A 10000-nucleotide genomic window follows, 5' to 3' on the forward strand; every position below is an offset into this window, starting at 1 on the left:
CGATCGATCGCCCTCCGGCCCGGCACTCGTCCCCCCGCCCCCTCGGGAAGGCTTCTGTGGAAAAGAACCACGCGCGCACCCCGTTTCCTTTTGCTTTCTCCTTCCCTTTCTCTCTCGGGTTATGTTCTCGGTCTCCCCGGCCCTCCCTCCCTCCGTCTCCCGTACGCCTCCATTTCATTAAAAGAGGAGGCGGCGGGAGCTCCCACCAGCGGAACCAACCCAGCTCATTTCTGCCCGACAGTGCGCGCGGGACCCTGCCGGCTCCCGTGTCCAGCCGGCAGACGGGAAAGTCCCGACGGGGCGGGGCCTCCCTTCCTGCTGCTGCGCACCCTGCCGCGGTTGGTTACAAAAATCAAAAGGAGGGAGGGGGCGTGGGTCAAAAAACGGAGAAGGGAAAACCGAAAAGTAAAAAGAAACCGAGAAACCCCAAGGGAACCACAGAGAGAACAACAACTCCGAAAAAAAAAAAAAAAAAAAAAAAAAAAAAATACCGCACGCGAACACGCACACCCGACACACACACACACCCCCCCACACACACACCCCTCCACACACTCCCCCCCACCCACACCCCCCAGCCCGCCTCTGCGTGCGCCAGGCTGCCCGCCTGCTCACGGACCACTGTCTCCCTCTTGCTCGCTCGCTTGCGTGCCTGCCTACCGGCCCCCGACGAGCAGCCCGTCTTTTCTTCGCTGACGGGGACCCGCTTGCCGAGCCGGAGGGTGGTCGGGGGGGCGAGGGGTGTGAGGGGGGGCGAGCGCGCAGGCGCAAAGCGATCGATCGATCGCCCTCCGGCCCGGCACTCGTCCCCCCGCCCCCTCGGGAAGGCTTCTGTGGAAAAGAACCACGCGCGCACCCCGTTTCCTTTTGCTTTCTCCTTCCCTTTCTCTCTCGGGTTATGTTCTCGGTCTCCCCGGCCCTCCCTCCCTCCGTCTCCCGTACGCCTCCATTTCATTAAAAGAGGAGGCGGCGGGAGCTCCCACCAGCGGAACCAACCCAGCTCATTTCTGCCCGACAGTGCGCGCGGGACCCTGCCGGCTCCCGTGTCCAGCCGGCAGACGGGAAAGTCCCGACGGGGCGGGGCCTCCCTTCCTGCTGCTGCGCACCCTGCCGCGGTTGGTTACAAAAATCAAAAGGAGGGAGGGGGCGTGGGTCAAAAAACGGAGAAGGGAAAACCGAAAAGTAAAAAGAAACCGAGAAACCCCAAGGGAACCACAGAGAGAACTCCGGAAAAAAAAAAAAAAAAAAATACCGCACGCGAACACGCACACCCGACACACACACGCGCACACGCGCGCACACCCCCCCCCCCCCCCCCCACACACACACACCCAGCCCACCTCTGCGTGCGCTAGGCTCCCCGCCTGCTCACCGACCACTGTCTCCTGCTTGCTTGCTTGCTTGTTTGCTTTCTTGCTCGCTCCCTCGCCTGCCTGCCTGCCTGCCTGCCTGCCTCCTTACCGGCCCCCGGCGAACTGAGCGCGAGACTGCCCGCCCGGCGGGAGCAGCCCGTGTTTTCTTCGCTGACGGGGACCCGCTTGGCGAGCCGGAGGGGGGTCGGGGGGGGGCGAAGGGGGGGGCGAGGGCGCAGTCGCAGAGCGTCAGGCTGCCGAACGCTGCCCCTCCCTCCGCCCACCTGCTCCTGGGCGGTGCCGCTGTCTGGGGACTGGGGCCGCACCCAAGGCGCGGCGGGTCCGGAACGGCAGCGCGAAGGGAGGGGGAGGGGGAGCGGGAGGGGAGGAGGGGAGGGGCGTGCACTGGGCTCGCTCTCTCTCTCTCTCTGCGTCTGTTATGTATGCGCCGCCTGGGGGGGGGGGGGGGGGGGGGGTGTTATAAAAATTTCGCCTTGACCATGATCTGATTTAATTAATTTTTAATTACAATTGATTAATACCGAGAGGCAATAAGCAAGCAGCGCTGGGTACGCCGGGGGGTCTCCGCTCCTCCCAAGACGCACACCGACATTTCTGGGGTACAGTCTCTTATACTCCTCGGTCTTGGGTTTCAGCCAATCCTGTCGTCTCCTTCACCCGAATATCGACGTGGGTCCTTTTCATTGTTCTCCTCCTGTTGCTGGGGTCTTGTCTTCGGGTGAAGAAACTTCTTAAAAGAGTTATTGAATTCCTTGGTAATGCAGTAACGGGGGATGTCTATCACAAGCTTAACCACCATCTTAGTCCCCCTAAATTCCATTTCTTATACAGTTAATACACAAGTTTCACCTCATCCTGTGACAGGATGGATCTCTCGATTACCTAACCCCCTTAAGGCATTCAAGCGCTTAAACAAAGTACCCCTTTAATTAGCAACACGTTTTAGACATTCAAGTAGTTAAACGAAGTACCCCTTAAAGTAACAAAGCGTTTTGATTAAGAAGGATTATTCCTTTGTTTCTTCTTTTTCATCGTTGTACTGACAGGAAAATCTAATCCTTCTTCTACGTTCTACACACGAGGCGACGATTTCAAGGATTTCGGATTCCACCCAAAGCGCAACGATGACGAGGACTCCTAAGTCGCTGACACGATCCGTTCCTATAGATCTCACGGGGGGGGGGGGAGGAGGCGGGGGGGCGGGGGCGGGGGGCGGGGGGGGGTTGCTCCGCGAAGAGCGGGCGGGGAGGGGCGGCGCGGCGCGGCGCGGTGCAGCGCGGCATCGGCAGACCCGCAGGTGCGCCGGCTAGTGTGTTACAGTGTATCCCACGCTCGAGCGCGGGAGCTTGTAAGGGGAACGCGATGTTCGGTCCTCCCGGCCACCGCCCCTGCGGTAATCTGAGCATTTACTTGAGCGCGGACAGTTTCTGTTACCGACTGCGTTTCTGTCTCGGTACGTCCCGGCGCAGAGATGCCTTAGCGGCCGGCGTCTGTCTCTCGCTTGGGCTTGCCTAGGGCCCGGTAGTGGGGACGGGGTGGCCCGTGTCTCTGTTTCTTGGAGCTGTCCCTGCCGGGAGCTCCTGCTCTCTGCCCGACTCTGCTCCCTCTCGGTAGTCCTAGAGGCAAGGCGGCTTTTCCTTGCCGGCCAGGGGTTCTTGCTTCCCCCTCAGCTTCCTCGAGCACCTTGGGGAGCTCCCAGGCAGGCTGAGCGCTGACCGACCCTGGCAGGTGGAGGAGTCCCTGCCCCGGCACACGGCCCCTGGACTGCAGGGACCCTGCTCGCCAGGACACCGCTGGGCACCCCTGGCTGCACACCCACGTTCACACCCTGCAGCCAGCCCCGGAACGAGGGACCTGCCTTGTCCTCTCACTCCCGTGCTGCAGAGGCAAGCCCTGCTCTGCAGCACATCCTCCTCCTTACCTAAACAAGAGAAACTGGGGGGGTGTGGGGGGGGGGGGGGGTGGGGGGGGGGTGGTGGTGTTGGAATGTATCAAAGACTGGCAATTAGAGTGACCACGGGAACTAGAGTAGGTAATTAAGAGTGACCTGTCCCTGACTGGTATTTGGAAGATGTTGGAACTGGCAAGGAACAAGGACGGCGGAACCGGAAAGGATGTCGATAGGAAAATCTGGTAGACCTTTCACCTGATGTAATCGCAAGGCAAACACAGAAGTGCTTGGCTAATTGCTTGGAAGCATATAAATATCGTGTCATCTGTTCAATAAACGATGATCCAGCTTGCACTCTACGTCTGGGTCCGTGCCTCCGTCCTCACACACGAGAACATCACTAGTGGGGTACCCTGTTTGGATGGTCACCAAGAGCAACATAATCCTCCCTTCTACCCTCAACCACGCTATCTTCATCTCTTCTCCGAAGTTTCAGACACATTTCCCCAAAACCACAACCAGAAGAACGTCTTTGCAATCTCTTCCCAGCCCGTTGCGGAGGGAGGAGGCTGGGGGAGGCGCCTCGGAGCGGGGTGGGGGGAGGAGGTGGTGGGCGCCGCGGCATCTGCAGAACCCCCGGGTGCCTCGGCTGCTGTATTTCAGCGCGTCCTGGGTTCAGCAGTCGCAGCCTATTTTCTCAGTAGCTGGTGCAGTGCCAGTGTCCGTCCGTCCCGTCCCGTCCCGTCCCGTCCCGTCCCCCGCCAGCCAGAGACGTGTTTTTCGCGGCGGGAGGGGGTGGTGGGCTGTGTGTCGGCAGACGGACACGCGAAACCAAAGAAACAACGAAATCCCCAAGCCCCCACGGAACAAAAAAGTCTGGCGAGCGCCGGGACCTGGGCCGCCGCCTCTGCCCGCCCGGTCCTGAGACAAGGGGGCGCAAAATCCCACGATGGAATACAGAAACCTTTAGAATCAGTTTCAGGTCATGTTAAGTTTGATGGCAGCAACGGAAAATCACTGAGGTGCATGACGCAGAGAGAAAAAAAATAGACTACAGCTTAGAGAACAGAATTCTCACAAGAGAAATCGTTGCAGTTGACATAGTTGTAAGTAAAAGTTTAGAAGAACAGGACACGGGGATAAGGAGTATCTGGGAACCGCAGGTGTCCAGGGTGGGCTACAGTTCAACTACCTGATAAGTAGGAGGATAGGAGGATTATTATGTCTCTCTCTGGTGCTAACGAGCCAATTAAACTGATGTGAGCATCTACTGCGCGTGCTTCAAAGGCTGAAAGAAGTGATGAAGATCGTTGGAAGAAGTAAACGATCCTCAGAGACCACCACCACCACCACAATTCTGCACGCAGGCGGGGAACCTCCTGGAAAATCATGTCACCCATACGTAGCCTCGTGAATAGGTATGTATGCCCAGTGGCTAGAAAAGGACGGCTTGCGTGGCAATTGAGAGACACACGTTACGAGGAGCCCGTATCTCCCGGCGCCGCAATCAAGAATACCTGCTTGTCAGCTTGAAAACTTTGTTGGCAAGTGTGTCCCCGGAGTGGTTTGCGTCCTGGGAGACGCAGTGGGCGTCTTGTAGGAAAGGTTTTGGATTTTAATGTGGGATCCCGTTCGTGTGTCTCTGTGTGTGAGACCGAGGATGGAAAATCAGCAGAGTGAAGAGATCTTGAGAAAGAGTCCTTCGGGTGCATTTTGGCACACTGGAAAGAAGGACCGGACTGGAATACCTTGTTGCAATTAATGTAACAGTTTGTCTGCGGGATCCCGTTCCTGCGTCTGTGTCTGTGTGCCTGAGACCGAGGATGGAAAATCAGCAGAGTGAAGAAACATTGTATACTTTGGAAGATCAGGGGAAATGGCCTAAAAATGGAGCTCTGAATTAGAATACATTGTTGCAATTAATGTAACAGTTTGTCTCTGGGATGCCGTTCCTGCGTCTGTCTGCGTCTGCGTGTGTGAGACCGAGGATGGAAAATCAGCAGAGTGAAGAGATCTTGACAAAGAGTCCTTCGGGTGCATTTTGGCGCACTGGAAAGAAGGACCGGACTAAAATACCTTGTTGCAATTAATGTAACAGTTTGTCTGCGGGATCCCGTTCCTGTGCCTGTCTGTGTCTGTGTGCCTGAGACCGATGATGGAAAATCAGCAGAGTGGAGAAACATTGTATACTTTGGAAGATCAGGGAAAATGGCCTAAAAATGGAGCTCTGAACTAGAATAAATTGTTGCAATTAATGTAACAGTTTGTCTGTGGGATCCCGTTCCTGCGTCTGTCTGCGTCTGTGTGCCTGAGACCGAGGATGGAAAATCAGCAGAGTGGAGAAATATTGTATACTTTGGAAGATCAGGGAAAATGGAACTCTGAACTAGAATACATTGTTGCAATTAATGTAACAGTTTGTCTGCGGGATCCGGTTCCTGTGTCTGTCTGTGTCTGTGTGCCTGAGGCCGATGATGGAAAATCAGCAGAGTGAAGAAACATTGTATACTTTGGAAGATCAGGGAAAATGGCCTACAAATGAAGCTCTGAACTAGAATAAATTGTTGCAATTAATGTAACAGTTTGTCTGTAGGATCCCGTTCCTGCGTCTGTCTGCGTCTGCGTGTGTGAGACCGAGGATGGAAAATCAGCAGAGTGAAGAGATCTTGACAAAGAGTCCTTCGGGTGCATTTTGGCACACTGGAAAGAAGGACCGGACTGGAATACCTTGTTGCAATTAATGTAACAGTTTGTCTGCGGGATCCCGTTCCTGTGTCTGTCTGTGTCTGTGTGCCTGAGACCGAGGATGGAAAATCAGCAGAGTGGAGAAACATTGTATACTTTGGAAGATCAGGGAAAATGGCCTAAAAATGGAACTCTGAACTAGAATACCTTGTTGCAATTAATGTAACAGTTTGTCTGCGGGATCCCGTTCCTGTGTCTGTCTGTGTCTGTGTGCCTGAGACCGATGATGGAAAATCAGCAGAGTGGAGAAATATTGTATACTTTGGAAGATCAGGGAAAATGGAACTCTGAACTAGAATACATTGTTGCAATTAATGTAACAGTTTGTCTGTGGGATCCCGTTCCTGCGTCTGTCTGCGTCTGCGTGTGTGAGACCGAGGATGGAAAATCAGCAGAGTGAAGAGATCTTGACAAAGAGTCCTTCGGGTGCATTTTGGCACACTGGAAAGAAGGACCGGACTGGAATACCTTGTTGCAATTAATGTAACAGTTTGTCTGCGGGATCCCGTTCCTGTGTCTGTCTGTGTCTGTGTGCCTGAGACCGAGGATGGAAAATCAGCAGAGTGGAGAAACATTGTATACTTTGGAAGATCAGGGAAAATGGCCTAAAAATGGAGCTCTGAACTAGAATACATTGTTGCAATTAATGTAACAGTTTGTCTGTGGGATCCTGTTCCTGTGTCTGTCTGTGTCTGTGTGCCTGAGACCGATGATGGAAAATCAGCAAAGTGAAGAAACATTGTATACTTTGGAAGATCAGGGAAAATGGCCTAAAAATGGAGCTCTGAACTAGAATAAATTGTTGCAATTAATGTAACAGTTTGTCTGTGGGATCCCGTTCCTGTGTCTGTCTGTGTCTGTGTGCCTGAGACCGAGGATGGAAAATCAGCAGAGTGGAGAAATATTGTATACTTTGGAAGATCAGGGAAAATGGAACTCTGAACTAGAATACATTGTTGCAATTAATGTAACAGTTTGTCTGTGGGATCCCGTTCCTGCGTCTGTCTGCGTCTGCGTGTGTGAGACCGAGGATGGAAAATCAGCAGAGTGAAGAGATCTTGACAAAGAGTCCTTCGGGTGCATTTTGGCACACTGGAAAGAAGGACCGGACTGGAATACCTTGTTGCAATTAATGTAACAGTTTGTCTGCGGGATCCCGTTCCTGTGTCTGTCTGTGTCTGTGTGCCTGAGACCGAGGATGGAAAATCAGCAGAGTGGAGAAACATTGTATACTTTGGAAGATCAGGGAAAATGGCCTAAAAATGGAACTCTGAACTAGAATACCTTGTTGCAATTAATGTAACAGTTTGTCTGCGGGATCCCGTTCCTGTGTCTGTCTGTGTCTGTGTGCCTGAGACCGATGATGGAAAATCAGCAGAGTGGAGAAATATTGTATACTTTGGAAGATCAGGGAAAATGGAACTCTGAACTAGAATACATTGTTGCAATTAATGTAACAGTTTGTCTGTGGGATCCCGTTCCTGCGTCTGTCTGCGTCTGCGTGTGTGAGACCGAGGATGGAAAATCAGCAGAGTGAAGAGATCTTGACAAAGAGTCCTTCGGGTGCATTTTGGCACACTGGAAAGAAGGACCGGACTGGAATACCTTGTTGCAATTAATGTAACAGTTTGTCTGCGGGATCCCGTTCCTGTGTCTGTCTGTGTCTGTGTGCCTGAGACCGAGGATGGAAAATCAGCAGAGTGGAGAAACATTGTATACTTTGGAAGATCAGGGAAAATGGAACTCTGAACTAGAATACATTGTTGCAATTAATGTAACAGTTTGTCTGTGGGATCCTGTTCCTGTGTCTGTCTGTGTCTGTGTGCCTGAGACCGATGATGGAAAATCAGCAAAGTGAAGAAACATTGTATACTTTGGAAGATCAGGGAAAATGGCCTAAAAATGGAGCTCTGAACTAGAATAAATTGTTGCAATTAATGTAACAGTTTGTCTGTGGGATCCCGTTCCTGCGTCTGTCTGCGTCTGCGTGTGTGAGACCGAGGATGGAAAATCAGCAGAGTGAAGAGATCTTGAGAAAGAGTCCTTCGGGTGCATTTTGGCCCACTGGAAAGAACCTGACTTAAAAGAAAAACTTCTGGAAGATGCTGATTCTCGGTTTACTGATGGTAGTAGCTTCATGAGAAATGGTAAAGGAAAGGCAGGATATGCCATTACCACCACTTCACAGGTAATAGAAGCTAAACCTTTACCTGCGAATATCTCTGCCCAGAAGGCAGAAATAATAGCGTTAACGAGAGCCCTGGAACTGGCTAAAGATAAAAGGAAGAATATTTGGACTGATCCTAAATACGCATTTGGTGTGGTACATGCACATGCTGATCCCTGGAAGAAAGGAGGACTTTTGAACACACAAAGGAAACAGATTAAACATGCTACAGAAATTCTACAATTACTGGAAGCTGTTCAGCTACCTGAAGAAGTAGCTATTACGTCCTGTAAAGGACATCAACTCAGATCAGGAGCTCGGGGGTGGCGGCTGCCGGGCGGCTGCGGAGTGGGGGGAGAGCGGCCGCGGCCCCGCTGCTCCGCGCTGCACGGGGCACCCGCGTGTGACGGCGGCGGCGTCCGCCGGCCGGCCCCGAGCGGAGCGGGGCCCGGGGACGGGACGGGGCGCGACAGGGGGCGGCGGTACCTCGACAGACCCAGCGGCTGCGGCTCGCCCAGTGCTGCCACCGCCGGTAACGGGAGAGCAGAGTACCTCGCGCGCACCTCGGGAGTACATCGGGAGCACCTCGCGAGTACCTCTCGCCTACTTCGCGCGTACCTCGGGCGTACCTCGGGAATACCTCGCGCGTACCTTGGGCGCACCTCGGGAGTACCTCGCGCGTACCTCTCGCCTACTTCGCGCGTACGTCGCGGGTACCTCGGGAGTACCTCGGGCGTACCTCGGGAGTACCCCGCTCCTACTTCGCGTGTACCTGGAGCGTACCTCGGGCGTACCTCGCGCATACCTCGGGAGTACCTCGGGCGTACCTCGGGCGTATACCTCGGGCGTACCTCTCGCCTACTTACTTCGCGCGTACCTCGGGCGTACCTCGGGAGTACCTCGCCCGTACCTCTCGCGTACCTGGCGAGTACCTCGGGCGTACCTCGCGCGTACCTCTCGCGTACTCGCGTACCTCTCGCGTACTTCTCGCGTACCTCTCACGTACCTCGAGAGTACCTCGGGCGTACCTCGAGAGTACCTCGCGAGTATCTGGCGAGTAACTCGCGCCGCCGCTGGGGTGATTTTCGCCTCTTTTCAGAGACTGGCGTTTCCGAGGTGCTGCAACGGACTTGTCAGGCGCGCCGCTTCCGGAGCCGGCGGAGTGGGTGGCCCTCTCTTTATGCCTTCATTTGCATCCTCGTAATATTACTCGTCGGTTGCTCGCCACTTGGGTGAGCCTAGATTCTGGTGTTGCGTGGCGGCGCGGGAGGAGTCGTTTCTATCCGTTTTATGGGAGCGAGTAGTGGCTCGTCTCCGCAGCAGCGCTAGCGAGCGGCGCTTCCCGAGGTGGCTCGTTCGTCCCTCCCGCGGGGTGAGGGCAAAAAAAACCGGCGGCGGAGGCCGGCACTCGAACGCTGGAAGAAGACCGTGGCGGGACTCGATCCCCAGGTCGATTTTTCTCCCCGCCCGGTCGGTGAAGTTTGAGCGAGGGCTCCTCCGATGATGGCACGGGCGGGCGAGCCCGTCGGTACGTCCCGGCGCAGAGATGCCTTAGCAGCGTTCTGGCTCTTGCTTGCAATTGCCTATGGGCCCGGTGGTTGTGACGAGGTGGCGGCACCTCTTCCCCTTCCCCCCCCCCCCTTCTTTTCCCTTCTGTCTCTTCGCTCTCCTTTTCGCCCTTTTCTCGTTCTTTTGCCGGCGTTAAAGCTGGAGCCCGCGGAGCGGGAAAGCAAAACCACGATGGCTGGGGATTAAGAGTGGCTCGCGGGAGCTCTCGTCGTCCTTTTGAGCACCCGGCCCCGAGTAGGGTCCCCACGGATTGGG

The sequence above is a fragment of the Pezoporus flaviventris genome, unplaced genomic scaffold, assembly GCF_033815535.1.
Source record: "Pezoporus flaviventris isolate CSIRO_AGI_PZ_B2104156 unplaced genomic scaffold, CSIRO_AGI_Pfla_v1 ptg000457l, whole genome shotgun sequence".
Classification (NCBI taxonomy): Eukaryota; Metazoa; Chordata; class Aves; order Psittaciformes; family Psittacidae; genus Pezoporus; species Pezoporus flaviventris.